The sequence below is a fragment of the Lathyrus oleraceus genome, chromosome 2, assembly GCF_024323335.1.
Source record: "Lathyrus oleraceus cultivar Zhongwan6 chromosome 2, CAAS_Psat_ZW6_1.0, whole genome shotgun sequence".
Classification (NCBI taxonomy): Eukaryota; Viridiplantae; Streptophyta; class Magnoliopsida; order Fabales; family Fabaceae; genus Lathyrus; species Lathyrus oleraceus.
Genome location: NC_066580.1, coordinates 127,742,511 through 127,753,430, shown reverse-complemented (window position 1 = coordinate 127,753,430; position 10,920 = coordinate 127,742,511). Strand labels below are relative to the sequence as shown.

General features: G+C 39.4%; 1 non-coding gene across 1 annotated transcript; it reads right to left on the bottom strand.

Annotated features, from left to right (window-relative positions):
• Positions 1–2,572: 2,572 nt before the first annotated feature.
• On the bottom strand, positions 2,573–2,679 carry LOC127124873 (small nucleolar RNA R71). The gene has a single exon (XR_007804353.1). It is a non-coding gene; the product is annotated as a small nucleolar RNA R71 (small nucleolar RNA).
• Between the last annotated feature and the right edge of the window lie 8,241 nt (positions 2,680–10,920).

The following is a 10,920-nucleotide window of genomic DNA, read 5'->3' as shown; positions in this document are numbered from 1 at the left end:
AATGATTTTCCAAGAAAAACTAGCTATAGGTCTCAACATGAAAGTTGTTTGGAATGTCATTTAGAGTATGTTTTCTCTTGGAATCATTTTCATATGGTGAAAATTGTAGGAGATAGGGTCTAGGGAGACCCAGTTTTGATCAGATGAATCCATCTGGCCAACCACCATCAACCAACTTGCTAACTTCCAATTCTCTTGACTTTCTTGGCTCATGGTAGATCATATATGCATAAGATGATGAAATTTGAATTGCCCCTTGAGAAATTTGATCAATTGGTGAGATAGGTTGTTGGAGAAGTTACTCAAGATACCTAGTCAAACTAGGGTTTCCAAGGCAAATCACCCTCAAACTCTTGAAGCAAACCTGATCAATATAACATGTAGAGATCATTGGGACTCATATATGATGTTCATAACAATTCTTGAATCAATTCTTGGTTGTGCTCTTTGTTCATGAGGGTCTTAAACCCTAGATGTGATTGTGATGAATCAATGAGATCATGCCCTACCTACAAAAAGAGTTAGATATATACAAAGACATATTTTTGGTATTTTGGTTAGTAAAATGATAAAATACAAGTATGATATAATCACAAAAATCTTGGTGATCTCTCCCAAAACAAACCAAATGAAAGAAGGGTAAGGAGGGTGCCAAGGCATGATCCCAATGCTGATGCTTATGATGGAATTGCATGAGGGATCTTAGGATCAAAATTGGGGTCTTACAAAGACCAAATGGATACTATAAAAGGTTGGAAGTTGAAAACCTATGGGCAGCCTTGATTTTCCACCTTGAGTACAACTTTGAAGATCTTTCTCAGCATTTATTTTCCACAGTAATTTTGTTTTCTAATATTTTTCTTCAGCAACACTATTTTCTTTTACCGCAATTTGTTTACCGTTCCGTTCAGAGCTTTGATTTTTCCCTTCCCTTTCCGTTTTTCATTTATCCAAAAGTAGTAGTTTCCTACACTGGGGAACTACTACAATTTATTTAATTTATGTTAAGCAATTGTTTCGAAGAAGCAGAATCCTACCGACCTGTGGAGGACTACTCAAGTACTTCAAGATTCGGCATATTCGATTAATTACAGTTCCAGGTTTTTATTCAATTATTATTATTATTATTATTTATTTAATCATGTTTGCCTTATTGTTAATCTGTTTATGTTCGTCTGTGTTTGCATTAATTAAAATGTCTGGCTAAACTATCGGTATCGGTATGTAAATAATTTAATTAGACGGGATTTAATAATAATCGGTTTAAACTTCTTTTCTCAAATAATCTTTTTGGCTGTGGTTTAAATTTAAATTTAATTAACTTTGTTACGAGAGTGAGAAGCTATTTAATAAGGTTTTGCCATGAGAGTGGGAAATTAACCAAGGTGAGAACCGACAATCGCGAGAGCGTGAGGGTCGAACTGGATAGTAAAAAATAGGCATTGATTTTAAAAACAGCGAGAGCACTTTGAAAGAAATTAAAACTTATTTATTTTCAAAAATTATTTTTAACTTCAAATGGGACAGCGAGAGCGTACATTCTGACTTAAAAGTATAGTCCGAGTCAACAATCACGCGAGTGTGAGATAAAGCCTTTTAAATAAGTATTTTCTACTAAAAGATATTTTGTAATTAAAATATACACCGGTGACTTATCGAAACCCTGACGATTAATGCGTTGCATACTGATATCCCTCTATTAATATTTTCTTAAAAACTTAACTTCCTTTAGATTTAATTTTTGTTCAACCAAACCTCTAAAAATAATCTCCTTAGCTAAACATAGTAGCATCGATAGCATTAGTTTGACCATCGGTCCCTGTGGGTTCGATATCTTTTAAAACTAAAACGACTAGACTGTGCACTTGCAGTCAAGTACTTGATAAACTATATTTTATATACAGTCACGAGACGTATCATGTTTTTGGCGCCGTTATCGGGGACCTGATTTAGTCAAATAGCGTGATTCTTTCGTTACGCAGTATAGACTATGGTAAAAACTTATTTCCTTTCCCTTATTTCCCGATTGTATGCCAAGTACTCGCTCACAAGGCGAAAACTTAGCACTACCAATCGCAGAGTTAGAGCGTTTTTTATATTTAATACGCCGAATACTAGAGTACCAACGAAGGTACGATATTCCCGATATCTTCTTTCCTACAACTGAACCAGTTGAAAAACCAACCATGGTTGCAGTAGGACCACAAAATCGTCCTCTTAAATTCTACGCTACCCCGTCCCTAGAAGAACCTCACAACAACATTGCTGCCCCTACTATCGATCGAAACGATTTCGAGTTGAAACCCTCATTATTATCAGTCGTCCAACAACATCAATTTGCTGGAAATCCTACGGACGACCCTAATGAGCATTTGACCAAGTTTGTGTAGTACGCAGACACTGTGAAGGCGAATGGTATATCTCAAGATGCGATAAGACTATGCCTTTTTCCTTTCTCTCTAAGAGACAGAGCTTGGGCTTGGTTGAAATCCTTGCCATCCAACTCAGTTACTACATGGGAAGAACTGAAGAACGTTTTCTAGCCCGATATTTTCCGCCAAGCAAAACTGCTATGCTGAGAGCTCAAATCAACGAATTTCGATAAAAAGATGTAGAATCTCTCTATGATGCATGGGAGAGATACAAAGACATGATGAGGATATGTCCTCATCACGGTCTCGAATACTGGTTGATCATTCACACATTTTACAATGGGCTTTTGTATAACAAGACTGACAGTAGACGCTGCCGCAGGCGGTGCACTTATGGATAAGCCGTACAATGAAGCCTATCAACTCATTGAAAACATGGCCCAAAACCATTGCCAATGGGGAGGTGAAAGAACTCCAGTAGAAAAGTCCCAACCAAAAGGTGGAATGTACGAAATCAGTAGCCTTGACCCTGTCCATGCAAAGGTAGATGGCCTTGTTCAAAAGTTAGACAACTTGACCATACCACCCGCAACCACCGTGGCTGTCATGACTCCAAATTGCGAGTTATGTGGAATTCCTGGACACACTGCACCAGAATGTCAGATATTAGCAGGAGTCCCCACTGATCAAGTAAAGTATGCACAAGGAAATCCTTATTCGAATACTTACAACCCAGGTTGGAAAAACCATCCCAACTTTTCGTACAAGAACAACAACGCCTTGTATGCACCTGGCCAAGCACCCGTTGTTCCACCTGGATATTAAAATCCAACTACTAATGCTCCTAACATGCCTCGGAAGTCCAACCTTGAACTGATGATGGAAAGCTTCATAGCTACCCAAGCTCAAACAAACAAACACTTCTTGAACCAAAACATACATACTAGTGAGCAACTTAAATAATTAGCGAGCAAAGTAGACACCTTAGCCACCCACAACAAAATGCTTGAATCACAGATTTCACAAGTGGCTCAACAACAAGCATCTACTGCTGCTCCCGCTGGCACATTTCCTGGACAGCCACAATCTAATCCAAAAGGACATGCAAATGTCGTTATATTGAGAAGTGGAAAAGAACTAAACGGACCCGTAGATCCAAGACTCCAAAATCCTGCCATGTACCAAAAACCTGACAAAACAACAACTGAGAAGGTAAGTGAACCAAAGGAGAAGGAAGATAATACCCAAGAGGCCGAAGAGAAAGAAAAACCTTATGTGCCTCCACCACCTTATAAACCACCCATTTCGTATCCTTAAAGACTCGCAAATTCTAAAACTGCAGGGCAATTTAGGAAATTTGTTGAACTTCTGAAGCAACTGAATATTACAATTCCCTTTACAGAAGCCATCACACAAATGCCCTCATATGCCAAATTTATTAAAGAGACCCTATCTAATAAGAAAAAGATCGAGGATAATGAAACAGTTACACTTATTGCTAAGTGTAGCGCAATAATCCAAAACAACATGCCTCCCAAACTAAAAGACCCAAGTAGTTTCTCCATACCCTGTGTCATTGGAAAGTTTGTCATAGAGAAAGCTCTATGCGACTTAGGAGCCAACATTAGTGTAATGCCCTTAACCATATGTAAAAGGCTCAACATGGGAGAACTAAGACCAACCAAGATGTTTGTTCAACTAGCTGACCGCTCAATCAAATATCCTGTTGGTATACTAGAGAATGTCCCAATACGTGTAGGACAATTCTACATTCCTACAAACTTCATAATCATGGACATCAAAGAAGATGCCACTGCACCTATTATATTAGGAAGGCCATTCTTAGCTACCACCGGAGCCATAATAGACGTGAAAAGAGGTAAGCTAACATTCGAAGTTGGAGAAGATAAGGTTAAATTCATCTTGACATAATTCTTACAAGTGCCAGCTATAGACAATACCTGTTATCTACTTGATGTCATAGACGAGTGCGTAAGAAAGATAGAGATGCAAGAAACCACATATTCTGATATAATGAAAATCCAAATCCCTCTAATCTTTGAAGATGATAATTGGCGTGAACCATACCAAAATGATAGTCTAAGTGAATGCTTAGCACTTACACCCAACCACATGCCATGCCCGAAGAAACTAGACCTGGAATTAAAAACACTACCAAAGAACCTAAGATACGAATTCCTAGACACTGAACTCAAAAGACCAGTAATAGTCAACGCAGACTTAGGACAAATGGAAACTGAAAAGTTACTAGATGTCTTAAGAAAATATCCAACTACGTTAGGCTACAACATCGTCGACCTAAAAGGAATAAGTCCTTCTATCTGTATGCATCACATTATGCTAGAGGAAGATTGTAAAACCTCTAGAGAACGCCAGAGAAGGATCAACCCAATCTTAAGTATTGTAGTCAAGGATGAAGTAAAGAAGTTATTAGATGCAGGAATCATATACCCGATCTCCGATAGTCAATGGGTTAGCCCCGTCCATGTAGTACTCAAGAAAGGGGGTGTTACAGTTGTTAAGAACGAGAAGGGCGAATCCATAGCACAAAGAGTTGTGACCGGAAGTAGAATGTGCATCGATTATAGAAAACTAAACAAAGCCACTCGAAAGGATCATTTTCCTCTTCCTTTCATTGATCAAATGCTTGAACGATTGGCTAAGCATTCCCACTTCTGCTATCTAGACGGTTATTCAGGATTCTTTCAAATTCCTATCCATCCTGACGACCAAGAAAAAATAACCTTCACATGCCCTTATGGTACATTTTCTTATCGACAAATTCCATTTGGACTATGCAACGCTCCCGCAACATTCCAAAGATGCATGATGTTAATCTTTGCTGACTTTATAGACGACATTATGGAAGTCTTTATGGACGATTTTTCTGGTTGTGGGCAAAGCTTCGAAGGATGTCTATCAAACCTTGAAGTGGTACTTGAAAGATGCGTAAAGGTGAATCTCGTCTTGAACTGGGAGAAATGCCATTTCATGGTCCAAGAAGGAATTGTGTTAGGACACGTAGTATCTGATAAAGGAATTGAAGTAGACAAAGCTAAGATCAAAATTATAGAGAATCTTCAACTTCCGAAAACAATACGAGAAATACGAAGCTTCTTAGGACACGTAGGTTTCTACCGACGCTTTATCAAAGATTTCTCGAAAATTACCAAACCTCTGACTGGTTTATTAATGAAAGACACTGACTTTATCTTTGATGAGAAATGTTTAACAGCGTTTGAACAATTAAAAACATCTTTAATCACCACACCTATCATGCAACCACTTGATTGGAGATTACCATTCGAAATCATGTGTGATGCGAGTGACTATGCCGGAGGCGTAGTGCTAAGACTAAGAAAGGATAAAAAACTTCATGAGATCTACTACACAAGTAGAACATTACGTCCTGCCCAAATGAACTATGCCACCACTGAAAAGGAACTGCTAGTCGTTGTGTTCGCTTTACATAAATTCCGTTCTTACTTAGTAGGAGCGAAAATCATCATCTATACTGATCACGCTGCTATTAGATATTTTCTAAGTAAGAAGGATGCCAAACCAAGACTTTTAAGATGGATCCTACTCTTACAAGAATTTGACTTAGAAATAAAATATAAGCAGGGTACTGAGAACGTAGTAGCATACCACTTATCATGAATCAAAGGGAATGAGCCTGAACAAATTCCAATCAATGATGATTTCCCTTACGAATGACTTATAGCCCAAATGGAAAGCGGCATGTTTGAACTAACCTTAAATGATACCGAAATAGAAGAATCCCTGGAAGAAATTCGTATGAATATAACTCTGCCATGGTACACTGATTTTGTCAACTACCTAGCTGTTGGAGCACTTCCACCGGACCTATCATACCAACAAAAGAAGAAATATGTTCATGATCTAAAACAGTACTACTGGTATGAACCTCTACTTTTCAAGAGAGGTACCGACGCTATTTTTCGTCGATGTGTTCCTGAGAATGAAATAGACGATATAATCTCTCATTGTCGTTCCGCTCCCTATGGTGGGCACGCAAGCACTTAAAAACATGTGCTAAGATCTTACAATCTGGCCTCTTTTGGCCTACTCTATGGAAAGATGTCCATAATGCGGTTATAAATTGCGACTGATGCCAACGCACTAGTAACGTTTCAAGAAGCGACGTAATTCCACAAACAGGCATCTTAGAAGTGGAAGTTTTTAATGTGTGGGGGATCGACTTCATGGGACCATTCCCGTCTTCTTTTGGTAATAAGTACATACTCGTAGCTGTCGATTACGTTTCAAAATGGATCGAGGTTGTAGCTTCTCCGAAAAATTACACATGAGTAGTGATTAAGATTTTCAAGAACATAATCTTTCCTAGATTCGGGGTGCCAAAATTAGTAGTTAGTGACGGTGGCTCCCATTTCATATCAAATATCTTTGGCAAACTTCTTCTGAAGTATGGAGTCTGACACCGTGTAGCAACACCGTATCACCTGCAAACCAGTGGGCAAGTCGAAGTTTCAAATAGAGAGATCAAACAAATTCTAGAAAAGACTGTTAGAATATCTAGAAAAGACTGGTCATCTAAACTAAATGAAGCTCTGTGGGCATATAGGACAGCCTACAAGACCCCAATAGGGACCACCCCCTTTAAATTAGTTTATGGTAAATCATGTCATCTCCATGTGGACTTAGAACACAAAGCTTATTGGGAAATTAAGACCCTAAATCTAAATTATACTTCCACAGGCGAGAAGCGAATTTTAGACATTCACGAATTGGAAGAACTTAGACTAGATGCCTATGAGAATGCCAAGATATAAAAAGAACGAACCAAAAAATGGCACGATAAACGTATATTTAGGAAAGAGTTTAATATCGGCGGTGTAGTGCTACTATTTGATCAAGAATTAAGCTTTTTCCGAGAAAACATAAATCTAGGTGGTCAGGCCCTTTCGAAATTACAAAAGTCTTTAAAAGCGGTGCGATAGAAATCAAGGGTAGAAATAGTGAGCCGTTCATGGTAAACAGGCAGCGATTAAAACATTATCATAATATTGACAATAAAGACTATTCAAATAGTCTAATACTTATAGAGCTTCCCGCTCAACCCCAAAACTGATATATCGCAATGTTACTGTCGAACTTACAACATTAAACAAAATGCCTAGTGGGAGACAACCCGCCTCTTTTTAATTTGTTATTGATTTTGTTATTTTTATGTTTTTCATTTTAAGCGTTTTCCTTATTTGACTATTACTTTTATTTTGCTCCCTTTCCTTGATTCTATGAAGTAATGTACTTGTTGTTTCTCGTTACTAACATAGAAATATTGGATACTGATTAACAGGAGAATTTATAACTAGTTAGTAACTAACTTTCATTATGCAACCAGTAGATACAGTTTTCAGAGGCAGAGTTCAGAGAAGGCGTTATGATTATTTATCTCAGAAGGATATCGCTTTATCCATATATTATGATGGACCTACCATGGATAGGTTAGGTATCCACGATAGCATCTTGTTTATGTTTAACCAGCTAGGTTGGGAGAATGCTGCTATTAAGAGAAGGTTTGTCACATACCGTGAGCTTACCCTAGAATACCTTAGCTCCCTAGTTTACAACCCCGAGCATGGTTACGGACTCAACAAAGGGTTGATTTCCTTTAGGCTATTTGGTATGAATTTCCTAGTGGCCCATTTGTATTCACTACCCGCCAGGAGGAATTAATCGATGAGATCGACCTGGATTACTTCTGAGGTAGTTTAACTAGAGACCACCACCCTGACCCATACAAGATGCACTCCCAAATGATACACAACCTTGCTATCCTCTACTTCCACAAAATACTAGCCCACACCCTATTTGGAAAAGAAGCGAACAACACCTTAGTGTCAAGGGATGAACTTTTCATCTTACTCTGTGTCGACCAAGGTCGACATGTCAATGCTATAACATTTATGATGGAAAGATTTGTTCACCTTGCAAAGAACAATCGCGCCCCAATCATAATAGGCGGCCTAGTAACCATGATAGTTGATGCCATTGGACTTAAACGCCCACTTAACGAGCGTACACCTTTTGGACACATCCGAGCCATGCATATTGACTTCTACTTCGATCGAAGAATTATAGGAACCATTGGCCCGAACACTTTTGACTACCTAATTAATAATGAAGTTGTCCAGCTATTTACCTTACCAAACCATGAGAGAACAAGTGTTCATAACCGAAATAACTTGCTATATGATTTAGATGAACATCACATTGCTCCACCATCACCTCCTGAGACACCACCTATTTATGAGTATTTAGATGACCCTATCTCTATTGATGAATCTGACCTGAAACCCCTCCAAACTACTATAATCTGGATGAACCAGAAATTCCATCCTATGCCGAAAATCTGACCATAATCCTTACTCGTTTGGATGGTTTCCATACTGACATTGCTAATCTGAAAGATGAACTAAAAATCATGTGCCTTGATGTATTAGGCTTAATGGATGTCTCCGTCGAACAGTTTGATCACTTGAACCAGGGTGTAGCTGCTTTGGGACAACACCGTGGCTAATTACATCGATTGCTGAATTTTCTTACTCACATTAAAGCAATGAGGACACTGCTATGTTTTAGTATGGGGAGGGAGCACTTTATTGCTATTATTCTTTTAATGCTTAATGTCACATTTAAATCTAGTCTTTACATTTAATATAAATGACATTGTTATTTGTTTTTCTTCTAAGATCAATTTAATCTACCTCCGTCAGTGTAATTTTGTTATTTTACTACTGTTTATTCCATACTGCTGCTATTTTATTTTATACTATTGCTGCAATTATTTTATTACTGTGTTGCTACTGTCTTTACTGTGTTTCGATAATGTTACTGTCTTTACACTCATAACATGCAAATAGTTAGAAATTAAGCATGCAGTAAAATTTTTATTTTTTTGGCGTTTTTGCAAAATTGTGACAGTTGCATGTGACGAGCGTCACATGAAGTGTTACGCCTATCACAGAAGCATGACGCCCGTCACAGAAGCGCCACACACGTCACATATGAACATGACCGTTGCATGTGACCATTAAACAAGACCGTTACGCGTGACGACCGTAACAGCCCTGTGACACTCGTCACGAACCCAGAAGGCGCGTTCTGTTTCCCTATTAAAGCAGGCGCACTTCTCTTCTTCTTCCTCATCTAATCCTTCTGTTTTCTTTAACCATCCCACTCGCACCACTTATTTCTCCATTAACCCTTCCACCACCTCATATTTTAAGCAAGAAACAAGTGAGTTCCCTATAACTCACGAAATCCATCTCTTCCACCAAAACCTATATTTGCAATTCGCACACTCAATGGCCGTCAAGAAAGACCTACTCTCGACCTTTCAAATATCATATTCAGAGAGGGAGAAGCCGACGAACGACAAAGAGACAACTACCTCAGGTTCTATCAACGTTCAGTCCAACCTACGAGGTACGTTGATAATGACTGTCTGACGGAGTTGGGGCTTTCAGATGGCGTGGAATGGATGCTTAACACCTCTGGTTTGACGCAGCTCTGCACCAACCCACAACCAACTTTTGAGGCGCTGACCCTAGAATTCATGAGTTTGTTCTCCTATATAACACCTCCCGGTGCAACTCAGTTCCTCATCGGAGCCGCCACATTTAGAATGTTTGGCATCGAGTATTCCTTGAACCAAACTCAAATAACACGGATTCTTGGTTTCCGACATGGAGATGGAGTTCACTGTTGTATCCCTGACGAATGGTCGGAAATAGAATTTGGAGGGTGGCTCAGCCTCACCAACATGAACGTCACAAGTTGGGATGCGCTCAACGTAACGTACATTCACAACCCAACTATCAGATATTTCCACCGGGTCTTAGGACACACGGTCTTCGGAAGAGTCAACAACCATAAGGTAAACTCTAAGGAGATTTTCTTCCTTCACTGTGTGTTCACTCTGATGGTGTTCAATGCCACCCTGTTCTTGTTAGCCAACATCCTCGATTCCTGCATCATAGGAAACACGACATTCTGTTTTGGAGGGATCATCACCTCCATAGCATTAGGCCTGAATCTGGGGGATAGGCTCGCCAACTTACCTGCCTTTCCGGCCGAGTTCCTCAACATCGACTATTGCCATTCCTCGCACCTCATCAAGATTGGAGACGACGGGAAGTACCACCCTGTGGTTCGGAACAAGGTAGTCTAATGCATCATTATGCCCAATAGGAACCGTACAGATCCGCAAAATATGGCAAATTGGATTTTTGATCTGAACGCTCTTGAGCCCAATGAGGACGATGCTAACGATAATGGAGCCGATGAAATTAAAAAAGAGATGGATCGACAGGTGCCACAGCCACCTCCTGAACATGCTGCAGAGACACCTTCCCGAAGCCAACAAAGAAATGAGTGCCGACCCGCCACCATGGAAGACATTTATGCTGAGATGTTGCAACATAACCAGAGGATGGAAGAGTGCCAGTCAGAAATGATGCAGGTGATCCAGCAAATACAG